This window comes from Ambystoma mexicanum, chromosome 1q (assembly GCF_040938575.1).
Source record: "Ambystoma mexicanum isolate Mex_15411 chromosome 1q, UKY_AmexF1_1, whole genome shotgun sequence".
In the NCBI taxonomy this organism is placed as follows: Eukaryota; Metazoa; Chordata; class Amphibia; order Caudata; family Ambystomatidae; genus Ambystoma; species Ambystoma mexicanum.
This window is the reverse complement of record NC_090922.1, coordinates 623,444,095-623,456,209: the sequence shown is the minus strand read 5'-3', so window position 1 is coordinate 623,456,209 and position 12,115 is coordinate 623,444,095. Positions and strand designations below refer to the sequence as shown.

The following is a 12,115-nucleotide window of genomic DNA, read 5'->3' as shown; positions in this document are numbered from 1 at the left end:
CACAGGAGACCTATTGCCTTGAGGAATTCTTCGGATACACAACGCGTGCAAGGCCATCCGTATTCCTAACACTTTCAGATTAGCGAAGGACAGCAGCAGCAGTTCTTCTTCCAGTGGGCTTCAAGGTTAAGCATCAGTTTCGACTTCAGCTTCTGAACGATTTCTAGCAGTGAGAGGTCTCCAGATATACTGTTTGGTCTCTCATTCATTCTGCTGGGTCACACTCAGGCAACCAATCACTCCGAATGGGATTCAGCAGTCAGGCAGCCAATCAGGCTCACAGCGCATTCAGGCCATTCTCCTCCCTCTCAGACACTCACAACAAGGATTGTGTATTGGGACAAGTACCCATCCATTCAGCACTCCACACTGCATTCATACCAGTTTTCGGGCAGGGCTGCCTCATTCATTGTATTCCATACCAGAAACCAGACACCCATAAAGTGCATATTGGTCACCACTCCATTCACCCAGGTCCCACCCACAGGGTGTACCCACAACATACAGTCACTGGGAACGCTCCAGCTAGTCTGGCCTGGACTGCCCCACAAAACATACCATATATGGAACTTCCACCCAACAGCCAATCAGGGGGAAGGGACAGAGTCAGGGCTTCCCAGGACTTTGGGAAAAAGAAGGTAACAGGCAATAGAAAGCAAGAGGCTACAGGGGCCATCTTGTCTCCTATCAGGAATCAACTGATTCCAATGGCAGGGCCTGGGTATCCCAAAATGGAGGATACTCAGAGCACCTGTCCAATTCAGCATGGAGCTGCCACCAGCCCATACCCTGCTCTGTGGGCCACACACAGGTGCACAAGAACATACACTAGGGGACTCCTGGGCAGAAAATAACACAGCGCATACACGAAAAAGGACTACAGTACAAAGACAAGGAGGCCCTGTCTCTCCAATGCATTTCCAGCATCACAGTCGGGGAGTCTGTCTTCTGTATATCACATTTCCCACACCTGCCGCTAAACGGGGATTCAGCGCTGGGCTCTTCATTCTTCACTGGATGTTACTGAGGGAATCCTGGTTAGTTTCTTTTCCTCTGCTTAGTAATATGCTTAAATTCAGCGGGTCGCCACATCTGATCTGAGGCTATAGTCGGGGGAAGCACAAAGCTTGGGGCAGCTGGCCTCAGGCCCGTATGTGGAGTTGCCCTAGCCGAGCATGCGCTGTCCTGATCTGCGGCCGAAGCAAACATGGTCACGGGGCCCACGCTCCATGGCCATCCTGCGCCGGCAGCCGCAGGACAGCACAGACAGCTGCACACAGCATGGCCAGGTGCCCCGGGGTAGGGTGAAGGTCCACCAGGCTTTTTTAAGGCCTGCTACCGCTGCCACCATGTCCGGGGCGCGCCGGCCACCCAAAACCCGCATGAGGCAGGGAAACTGGGGGGGCCGGTACGCGCCTGCAATGAGCATGCGCGCCAGGTCCAGGGATCCTGCAACCGTGCGAGGGAACCCCGGGAAGATTGATGTACAAGCGAACCTCAGAGAGGCGTAGACCCCGGGAGGAACCCGGGCCGCATGGTGCGTTCAAAGTGTTGATCAATGTGTCCTGCAATTCACACTAATTCTCGCAGCTAGCTGCGTTCTTCGCTGTGCGATCCGACTGATCCACCGCTAAGAGTCACAGGCAACTTTGTTTTGTTCCAGACGTTAGCCTGACCCTGCCGGTGCAGGAGAGGCCGGGGAGGCAGCACCGCCTGTGGCGAGATGTTAGGGAGAATTCTCATTATATGGCTAATTTCCCTCACCTAGTGAGTCCCCCAGCAGCTTTGCTGGATTTCTGGAGTTTATTTTTTCCACTTGGTAAGAGTGTACCTCTTTTTTTCACTCTTACCTGTGTTTTGCCATGTGTATTTCATCTTTATTTGTGATTGTGGACTCTGGAGTACACCACTTCAGTAGCCCCCTGCTTTTGTGTGTTACACAGAACCTTCAGTGCAGTGACACAGGGTTGTCTTTTAGACTTCCCACCGACTCCATTTCTGGGGCTGACTACTGTCCCCCAGAAAAGGGTAAAGTTGCCATTAACTTTACTTAGTCATTTAACCACAGATCCAGTACACCCCATCGTACATGGAATACTGGAAAGGGTTAAACCTTAGCCATTTTTATCTGTACCTTCTAGAGCATTGTTTTGCTCTTTTAACATTTAGACTTGGCTGGTGGCAGTGGTATCTACCCTAACTTTTCTACCGCGATTAAACTATATAAACGTGGTATTGTTTTAGGCTATTATATTAGCCTCGAACTTAAACCCGCTTGACCAAATACTTTTTCTTTTGGCTCTGGTCGGGTTAATTCACCATTTCTTTTTGTTAAAGTCCTTCTTGTGTTTTACTTTGCGCGGCAAACCAGGTTTGCCTTCTTTGTTCACTGTCTTTTGGCGGGCTTCTGCCAAGAAGCCCTCCTCTAGGCGCCTAGGTGTCTAGGTGGGTTGAATGTGAGGGAGGGGCGTAGTCACCCCCTGCACAGGGTATCCTAGGAAACCCAAGTCGCACTTTGCCATGATTGGCTGAGGTGGTTGTCCGGGCTGGACAACCCCCCTGCTGCGTGATTGACAGCCAGGCTGTGTGAATGGGAGATTTTCGCATAAAAGGCAGGACTCTTGGGCTAGAAGTCAGAGTCGCCACTGGAACTACAAGGAACCGAAGAGAAGCGGAGAAGAAGTCAGCTGCTGCAACTATCCCGTCACGGAGAAGCCCTGCTGCAGTCCTAAGCTATCTACCCTTCGACGACCAGAGAAGATCCAGTCCGGAGTCGTCTTCCCTTGAGCCTGGTGGGGATAACCAGCTCATCTTCTTCAGCCAGAGGATCCTCTTCGTTGTCGAAATCGCTGTACACTGCTGTAGTGGTCCGGAAAGCCATCTGAAGAGCCTCTCCCATTTTTAAGCAGCGCACCTTTTATTCACCGTCGCTGCTGCCGGCTTCAGCCCTGTGCGCTGCAGACCCCTCCAGACGTCCTCCTTCGCATCGAAGCTCCAGGAACCCTGGGTCTGCAGGAAACTACCAGGAACAACTGCTGTGGCACCAGCTTCTTCATTGAATAAGGTACTGTGTTCTGCTTGAGGAATTAGGGTGAATCCCTTTCCTTCGCCTCCAAGGCTTGCCCTTGTCTTCCCTCCTTCTTATAACTTTTGCTTCCTCTGTTGACAATATCTAAGTGCTCCTAGCTACGTTGAATCGTTAACTGTCCGACTGTGTGATCCTCGACAACAGGAACCCGGTTCCACTTCACACTGGCTCCGGCCTATTGACTCTTGAATTTCTGTCCATGAGTGTTCTCTGATTCTGTGTGCCTTGACAAAAGTATTGCCTATGATTTTTGCCCCCAACTCTCTCTAGGTATCTCAGGTGCTAAGTGTGTTTTTGCCCCGGTAACATTTCTAGCCGCGTATACGCATTTCTTTAGTAAGACCGAACTGTCATTACTGTCAAAAAAGTGATCGCAGAAGGCCACCAGGGGGCGCACAGGCAATGGCTGCCTGAGTGCGTAGTTCCCGCTGTGGCCGGGCTTTGGCAAGGGATTGAGCCCCCCCCAGGCCCCCCCGGCGGGCCCACTCCAACGATTCCGCCGGGCGCCCCCCCCTGAGCACCTCCTGGGCGAAGGAGCGGCCTTCGAGGCCCCCGGGAGACGGAGGATCCGGACCCGGGACTCCCCGCACCGGGTGAGGAGCGCGGCTTGGAAGGCCGCGGAGCAGGAGGAGAGGCGGACCCTTCCCGCGGCCTGGCAGGCCCATAGCCTGGCCCGCCCTCCCCCCCCCTCGACTACCCTTCTCTCCGACCAGGGGCGGGGACCGGGTCGGCGGCAGCCCGAGGACACCGCCGCGGTCCGGGGGACGCGCCCCCGCCTCTCCGCGTGCTTCTCCCCGGCCCGGCAAGACACGTCCAGGGGACTCGCCCCCGAAGAGAAGACGGCGGGACCCGCCCAGAGTCCGGGGGCCCGAGGCGGGCTCTGGGGACCGGCGCCTCCCCCCCTGCCCACGAGGAGTGATCGAGGCAGACGGCGCGGGTCGGGGGTGGGAGGCCCCCGCTCCCCCCTGGATCTTCGAACGCGGGCTGCCACAGCCCAACGGCAGAGGTGAAGCAGCAGAGCCAGGGGAGGCCCGGGGACCTCTCCCCGCGGGCGTGCGGACCCCCGGAGCGCGCCCGAGGTACGGGCCACCCCCCCACCCCCCAACACAATAGCACCAATGGACAGGGGGTCACTTGGGTGTGAGGCCCCCGCTGGTCGCAGGTGGGGCGTGTGCCCGCCCGGGGGTGACCCTCCACCCCCACCCCCAGGAGGGGGAATCAAAAGGAAAGAGGGGAGAGGGGGGGGAGAAAAAAAAATAAGAAAGAAGAGAGGAGAGAAGAAAGAAACAAAATAAAAGGACACGGACAAACGGCTAGGCCACCACTGGTTCTGGATCGCCCTTCCCCCCCTGCTGATTCAAAGAAATCCACAATACTAGCCCTACGGGCTACAGGGCTCCCGACGTCCCTCCAAGGGGTACCCAGCAAAGGCCCCGACCCCCCACGAGGAGTTTGGACGGGGTGTGAGGCCCCCGCCAGGTGACGGTGGGGCGTGTGCCCGCCCCCCTACAACGTGCAACGTTCTACAACCCCGGCTGGTGCCAGCCCGGGACGGGGCTGCCCCGGTGGGCGGTCCCGGGGGCTCCCCCGCGGACGTCCCCAGGAGAACGGCCTCACCCCCCCGCCAGGGACATTGAGGCCCAGACAGTGGACTACGGGAGACACCCGATGAGCTGGCTGGAGTCCCTGCAGGAATATCGCTTCTAGGAGGGCAAAAACGGTGACAAAGGTACAAGTCGGAAAAGAACCATGGCCCAGTCGGAAGACTCAGCCCCCTCCTCCTCAGCCATGGAAAGGGGCTTCGCCTCAATCTTACAAGAAATCAGAGACATGCGCACTGATATTGCACAGAAGTTTGAAAAAATTGACCAAAGGGTGGAAAATATCGAAGACAGATTGCACCAGGTCGAGATGCAGCAAACAACCTCGGCACCCCAAGAGATTCAACTCAACATGAGGCTAGAAGCCCTCGAAAAGAGGGACGAGGAGAGAGCCCGCCAGATGGACGATTTCGAAAATAGGGAGAGGAGGAACAACCTCAGGATTTTCGGGGTGCCCGAAATGGAGGGGGAAACGGAGAGGGACGTCACCAGAGCGGTGCAGGACATCATTACTCTCCTGTTTGCGGAGGAGATGACTACAGAGCCTACGTTCGACAGAGTGCACAGGGCAGGGGGCAGAGCGGGGGGCCCCCGTTCGATCTTGGCCCGGTTCCACTACTACTCGGAAAAGACTAAAGTGCTGGAGGAGGCCAGGAAGGCCCGAGAAATCACCTATAATAATGCCCAGATTTCCATATACCAGGACCTCTCCGCATACACATTGGCTAAGCGGAGAATGTGCCGCCCCCTCACGCAGCTGCTAAAGGATAAAGGGATACGCTACAGATGGGGCTATCCCTTCTCCCTGACATTCGAATACATGGGCCAAAGATCGACCCTGATTACAGAAGAAGACATCCGTGGTGCGATCCAGGAATACGTGGTGGACACGAACCCCCAGAGGGGCCCATCGGGCCCAGGGGGAGGCGGACCTGGTGACCCCGGCCCGTCGAGGGACAGGAGAAAGAGAACCGGGACGCGTAAATTCAGGAAAATGAACACCCCATCGCCAGCAAAAGAAGGCGGGCGGAACGATTCCGAGGACTGAGAACGGACTCGAACTGTTATGATCTAAAATGGCATTCGGAGGAGTCGGAGGTTTACTCTTTAACTGCATCCCCACGAACAGCAAGTATATGGGTCTCATAAAAAGGAATGCAGCCGTGGGAGGGTTGGGGAGGCTCAAGAGGATCAGCTTCATGGGCGATTAGCCTGGCCGCAGGGGGCAGGCTGGTGGTTCGGCCAAAAGCCAGTGTTGGCAGAACTATTTGGCTGGACGCCGGGGAGGGGGGAGGGAGGGTACACGAAAGTTGAGGGGGTTCAGTTTGGAGTTGGGGTTGGGGGGCAGTTGGGGTTTCGTTTCATGTCCGCCGGGGTGGGAAGGGTGGGGGGAAGAGGGGAGTTCAGAGCACAATTCAAGGAGCATCCGGGAATGAGCATTACTGAGTCGTTGATCGTGAGGGAAGATTACTTAAATTATGGCTGAGGGTCTGCCTGCCCTGGGTGTGGGCTCCCTCAATGTTCGGGGCTTAAATTCTCCCACGAAAAGATCCCTGGTTAGTAGGGAGTTCCGAAGAGCGAAGCTCGACATCCTCTTCTTGCAAGAGACCCATTGGCCTCTGGGGAAGGAACCCAAATTGCGGGGTGGTGGGATTGGGGAGGTCTTCAGCGCTTCCCACAAGGGAAAGAAACGAGGAGTGGCTATACTACTAGCTAGAGGAGTCAACTTCGAAAAAGAAACCATATTGAAAGACCCGGGGGGCCGGTACCTGCTAGTCCGGGGAGCCCTGCAGGGGGCCCCACTCACCCTGGCGGTCATCTATGGTCCAAACAAAGGCCAAGCTCAGTTCTGGGAGGAGATGAGGGATAAACTAAAGCTTTTTGTTCACGGCACGGTGGTGGTGGGTGGGGATTTTAATATGGTCCTGGACCCAATCCGGGACAGGAAAAGAACAGGCCCCAGATCCCCAGGGCAGCAGATGAAATCATGGCCCGAACTTTCCAGAGGGTCAATTCGAAATTAGGCTTGGTAGACACGGTCCCAACCCCCAGATCCGAGACCCCCTCCTTTACGTACTATTCAGCAATCCACACATCGTTTTCCAGAATAGATTACATCTTGGTGGACGAATCCCTGTTCTCATCTATATCTGGCAGGATTACGATAGCGAGGGAAGGGCTGAGTGACCGCGGGGGGAGATGGAAGTGCAATGACTTTCTACTAAAAGATGAGGTACTAGCGCAGGAGATACTAGAGGCCATCACTGAATTCTTTGAGTTTAACGACAATGGGGAGGTAGGACTACACACCCTTTGGGACGCCTTCAAGGCCACCTTGCGAGGAGTCCTGATCAAAATAGGAGCCCGGGAAAAGAGGGTAAGGGCCGTCCAGGAAAGGCGCCTGAGGGAGAAAATTGCCCAATTTCAACCAGGGGGCTCCCCTGCGGAGCCCTTAGACGGTGACAGGATGGCCGCCCTGGCCGATTACAGGCTCCAGTTGAAGGAACTCCTCCTCCAAAAAACCGAAAGAAGTCTCCAGCTGGTCAGACAGAGGTACTATGAGAAGGGGGACAGGGCGGACAGGATCTTAGCCTGGAAGCTGCGAGAGGTCCAGAGAAGTAAAATGGTGAGAGCAGTTAAAAATGAGGAGGGGAAATTAGGCCATGATGCATCCCACATAGGAGAGGCATTCCGCAGATATTATGAAAAACTATACTCGTCCGAATATAATGGGGATGAGGAGGAAATCGAGGGGTTTCTAGATTCTATACAGATCCCAGCCCTTTCCAGGGAAATGGCGGCGGGGTTGGAGGGCCCAGTGACCGAGGATGAGGTGGAGCGAGTGATTAGCGGCATGAAGGGGGGTACATCACCGGGTGAGGATGGCTACTCAGTAGCCTTCTACAAAAGGTTCCGTTCTACCCTGGCTCCGTATCTGGTAAAGGTGTTCAACGCAGTGCTGGAGGGAGGGTCTCTCCCGGACTCCATGATGGAGGCGATCATAGTGGTGCTCCCCAAGGACGGTAGGGACCCCTCGAAGTGTACCTCCTACCGCCCGATTTCTTTGTTGAATACTGACGTGAAGATCCTGGCCAAGGTGACTGGGAGGCGGATAGAGGGGGTCCTGCCGAAACTAGTCCACGGAGACCAAGTGGGTTTCATTGGGGGTCGTCAGGGCTCAGACAACATTCGAAAAACTATACATTTGATCCACCATGCACAGAGGCCGGATCTTGACGCGAGCGTCCTATCCTTGGACTCTGAAAAGGCGTTCGACAGGGTCGAATGGAGATTTATGGCACTCACCCTCCAGAGAATGGGCTTTGGGCCACAGATCCGGGACTGGGTGGCTGCACTATACAGGGCCCCGAAGGCTAGGGTTCAGGTGAACGGCAGGCTATCGGATCCGTTCTCCCTCTCGCGGGGAACCAGGCAGGGATGTCCGCTTTCCCCCCTAATCTGCGTTCTTGCAATGGAGCCCCTGGCCATCGCAGTCAGAGCTCATAGAGATATCAAGGGGATCAAGAGAGGTGAGGTGGAATTTAAGCTATCCCTGTTCGCAGATGATATCCTGGCCTACCTGGTGGACCCGCGGCTCTCGCTCCCCCCCTCTTGTCTCTGATCACCACATTTGGGCGCTTCTCAGGGCTCAAAATTAACGCATCCAAATCGGTCCTCCTCCCCATGAGAACACTAGACCCAGGTATGGACTCCCTGGACAGGTTGGAGGGGATAACAGTGGGGAAAACCGCTATCCGATACCTAGGTGTTCTCCTCCCCAGGGACCTTTCCAATCTTGCCCCTATTAATTACGACCCTGTGATGGTGGGGATCACGGCAGACCTGAGGAGATGGGGCTCCATGATCCTGTCCTGGTACGGCCGCATGACGGCTGTCAAGATGAACATTCTTCCACGGTTGTTGTATCTCTTTACCTCTCTTCCCGCGGTCGTCCCTGACCAGACCTTCAGGGTCCTCCAAAACGCGGTCCGTGAGTTTATATGGCAGGGTAGGACACCGAGAACCGCAAAAACTGTCCTGACTTTACCCAGGGAGGAGGGAGGGTTCGGGTTGCCAGATTTCCAACTTTACTATCGCGCCGCCCAGTTACGTCTCCTCCTGGAGCATATGAAAGAGGGGCTGGGCACATACTGGTCCTATTTGGAGGACATGGATACCCATCCACTAAAGGTTCGGGACCTTCTATGGGCCCCGCGAAAATTTATCCCGAACAGACTGAAGTCGCACCCGACATTAGGCGTTCTATGGGCAATCTGGCGGGAGGGCCCCCAGACAGCACACTTAACGTCATGGCCGTCCCCGATGTCCTCTCTATGGAGCCAACCCCTCAAGCTGGACAGTAGGGGGATCCGCTGTGCACAGTCCTGGTCCGACTCGGGGATGGAATGGGCAGGGCAGATGTTCAGGGAGGGAGAATTCCTAACATACGAGGAATTGAGGGATGCTCTTGGTCAGAGGTCACTATCCATCTTCGAATATCTCCGCTTGAAGGGCATCCTATGTGACCAGGCCTGGGGCCAAGACTTGAAGAGACAACTGACCCCCTTTGAGAAGTTTCTTGATACAGCGTCTTCCAGGAAGGGGGCGGTTTCAGGGGTGTATAAAATTTTGAACACTGTCAATTTGGGGGAGAGGAGGCGGTTCCGCTCTTTTTGGAACGAGTTGGCAGGGGAAGAGATCTCGGAGGACGCCTGGTCCAGGATCTTTAAAATAGCCTTCCACGGGAATTTATTTACCGCGGATATGGAACATAATTTTAAAATCCTCCAGGGATGGCACAGAGACCCTGCAAAGTTGTCAAAAATGTTCCCAGGTGTATCCCCAGCATGCCCAAGGGGTTGCGACCAGGTTGGTTCGAGGGCACACATGTGGTGGCACTGCCCGAAGGTACAGGTATATTGGGAGGAGGTAAGGGGCTGGATCGCTGAAATCTCGGAGGAAGTGCTCCCCAAGAACCCTCTGACCATGCTGCTGGGCCTCCCCCCAGAGGACACGGACACATTGAGGTACCCTAGAATGTGGGAAACAATGCTACGAGCGGGAAGGGTTGCCCTCGCCCAAAAGTGGAAGAGCCCAGAAACTCCTTCCAAGGTGGAATGGCTACAGAAGGTCAAAAACATGTTCTTGATGGACAAACTGACGGCAATGGTGAACAATGACTCGGCCTCCTTTCAAGCGAACTGGTACGAGGTGCAACAGATTTGGGGATGGGATGCCCATTGATCCGTATCGTGGAACTGGGAATGGTGTGGGTGCCCAGGGCCCGGGAACCGGCAGACGGAAAACGGCCAAACTAGAAGTCAACGCTCATGCTCGCTTCCAAGCTCCAGATTAAGAAAGCTCGTTTTTCAAAGCCCCGATGTGGGTTTTTTTTTTTTTTTTTCAGGGGGGTGGGAGGGCGGAGGCCCTCGGGCCTGTCACTTGATTTCATGTGAATGCGTTTGGTGCCCCAAAGTTTGTTTATGAAAATGCTAATAAAACCAAAGTTTAAAAAAAAAAAAGTGATCGCAAATGTACTCCCAGTAACGTCTTTTGTTTCACAACACCGGTCCGATAAAACATAGGGTACTTACCCTTGAAGTTATACCGTACAAAGTGAATTGGTTGGTTGTAGTATATTTTACGTGTGGTTTTGAATTAATAGAAGTGTCATGTTTATAACAAACGGTTTAAAAATAAATGTACTTTTTTTACCTGAAACCTTGAGTCAGTGTTTGCTTGAGTCACAGTAATTGTGGTCCCTTTGTGTAATCTCTGCTACTGCTCATATACTCTTGAGATAGGCCTGGCTGCTCCGCTACTGCTACCACTTTAACATAGTAGTACAGGCTTGTACCAAAGGTAAAACTTGTATTGCCACCTGTAGTCTTAATTGTGTGTAGTGGTCCCTAAGGGCACTGCACAGGATTCTGCCTAACACTGGTGCACAGCGGTGAGGATTTGGAAGTAGAGTGATTACACTTAGAGTGCTGCTATTGCTTGGGTTCAACTAACCACAAGGCTAACACTACTAATTCGATTTAAATAAGAAGCATGTCAAATATGGAAATCTGCACTGAAGAGGGTCTCTTGAACTACACTTTTAAGGTTTTGAGAACGATGTGTAGGGAGAGGAGTCTCTCTGGTAAAGGAAAGAAATCTGAATTGATTGCAAAGTTAATGGGAAAACAAAGTCTGCGGAGTGGGTCAGAAGGGCCTACCCCTCCAGCAAATTTGGATACTGATGTTTCTGATTCTGAGACGTTACTTTAGAAGTAGATGAGTCCTTGTTAGGAAACCCTACACCTCTTTGCCTACTCAGAAAGCACAACCTCTGTCCACAGGGACCCCCACAGGTCCTACACTTACTCCTAAATTTATTGCACTTGAGAAATGAGACTTGAATTAGAAGTAAAACGTATTGATGCACAAACTGCCATGAAACATCATGAGTTAAGTCTCAGAGAAATGGAGCTGAATCATGAACTAGAGATGAAGAAATTGTCTGTAGGAAATGCTTCTCTCCCAGAGTCTTCTACGTCTTCCAGCCCTAAGAGACCCTGTATGCCAAAGGAAATGATTGGTATGTATGAGACTACACTTGATGTTTTGGATTGGTTAGCAAGGTTTGAGTACAATCATGGGATTCAAGGTATCTCAGGGAATCAGCTGATTCCCTGGCTTTTCTCTAGGCTTCCCCCTGTTGCAAGTGATGCTGTCATGGAGTTGGGGGAGGAGGAGAAATAGGATTATGAGTGTGTGAAGCTAGCATTAATAGCTAGATTTGGGAAGACCCCTTCCCAGTATCTTAAGAGGTTCAGAAACCCCAAAAAGCATGATAGTACCCCTTGGGCTACCTGCGTGTGTGAATGTTTGAAAAACTTAGATGGTTGGATTAAGGGTTACAAAGTGAACACTTATGAAGGTTTGAGGAATCTTGAAATGTTGGAGTCTATTTTTGATGTCTGCTCTCCTGAGCTTAGACAGCACTTGGCTGATTCAAAGGCGATAGATCCTAGGAAGTTAGATAAGGCTGCTGACGTGTGGGTTGTCACAGGGCTACTCACAAGGATTCTGGGGCACCTCAGAAGAAGGATGAGGGAAAGCAGCCAAAGAAAGACCACCAAGAGAATTCCAATAACACCCATCCAGAGGAGGTCCCCAAACATAACCAGGGTAAGCCACAAGGGAAACCAAATAGGGCTAGTGTACCTCCTGGTGCCAAACCAGAGGTAGGTCATTCCAGAGAGCATTTGGTAAATGCTTTAGTTGTGGATCAACTGACCATGTGAGAGGAGATCCCAGATGCAAGGGTAACCCTGCAGTGGTCAGCACTATCTCCTTAGCCTTCTCCCGAGAGGAAGAAGTACAGATGGCTAGTGCCCTCTTTCACTTGTTTGCTGAAGAACCTTTGGCTCTTCAAGCA

The 12,115-nt window shown here is 53.3% G+C and overlaps 1 pseudogene; it reads right to left on the bottom strand.

Annotated features, from left to right (window-relative positions):
* Positions 1 to 1,491: 1,491 nt before the first annotated feature.
* Positions 1,492 to 1,639, bottom strand: LOC138565156 (5.8S ribosomal RNA; annotated as a pseudogene).
* Between the last annotated feature and the right edge of the window lie 10,476 nt (positions 1,640 to 12,115).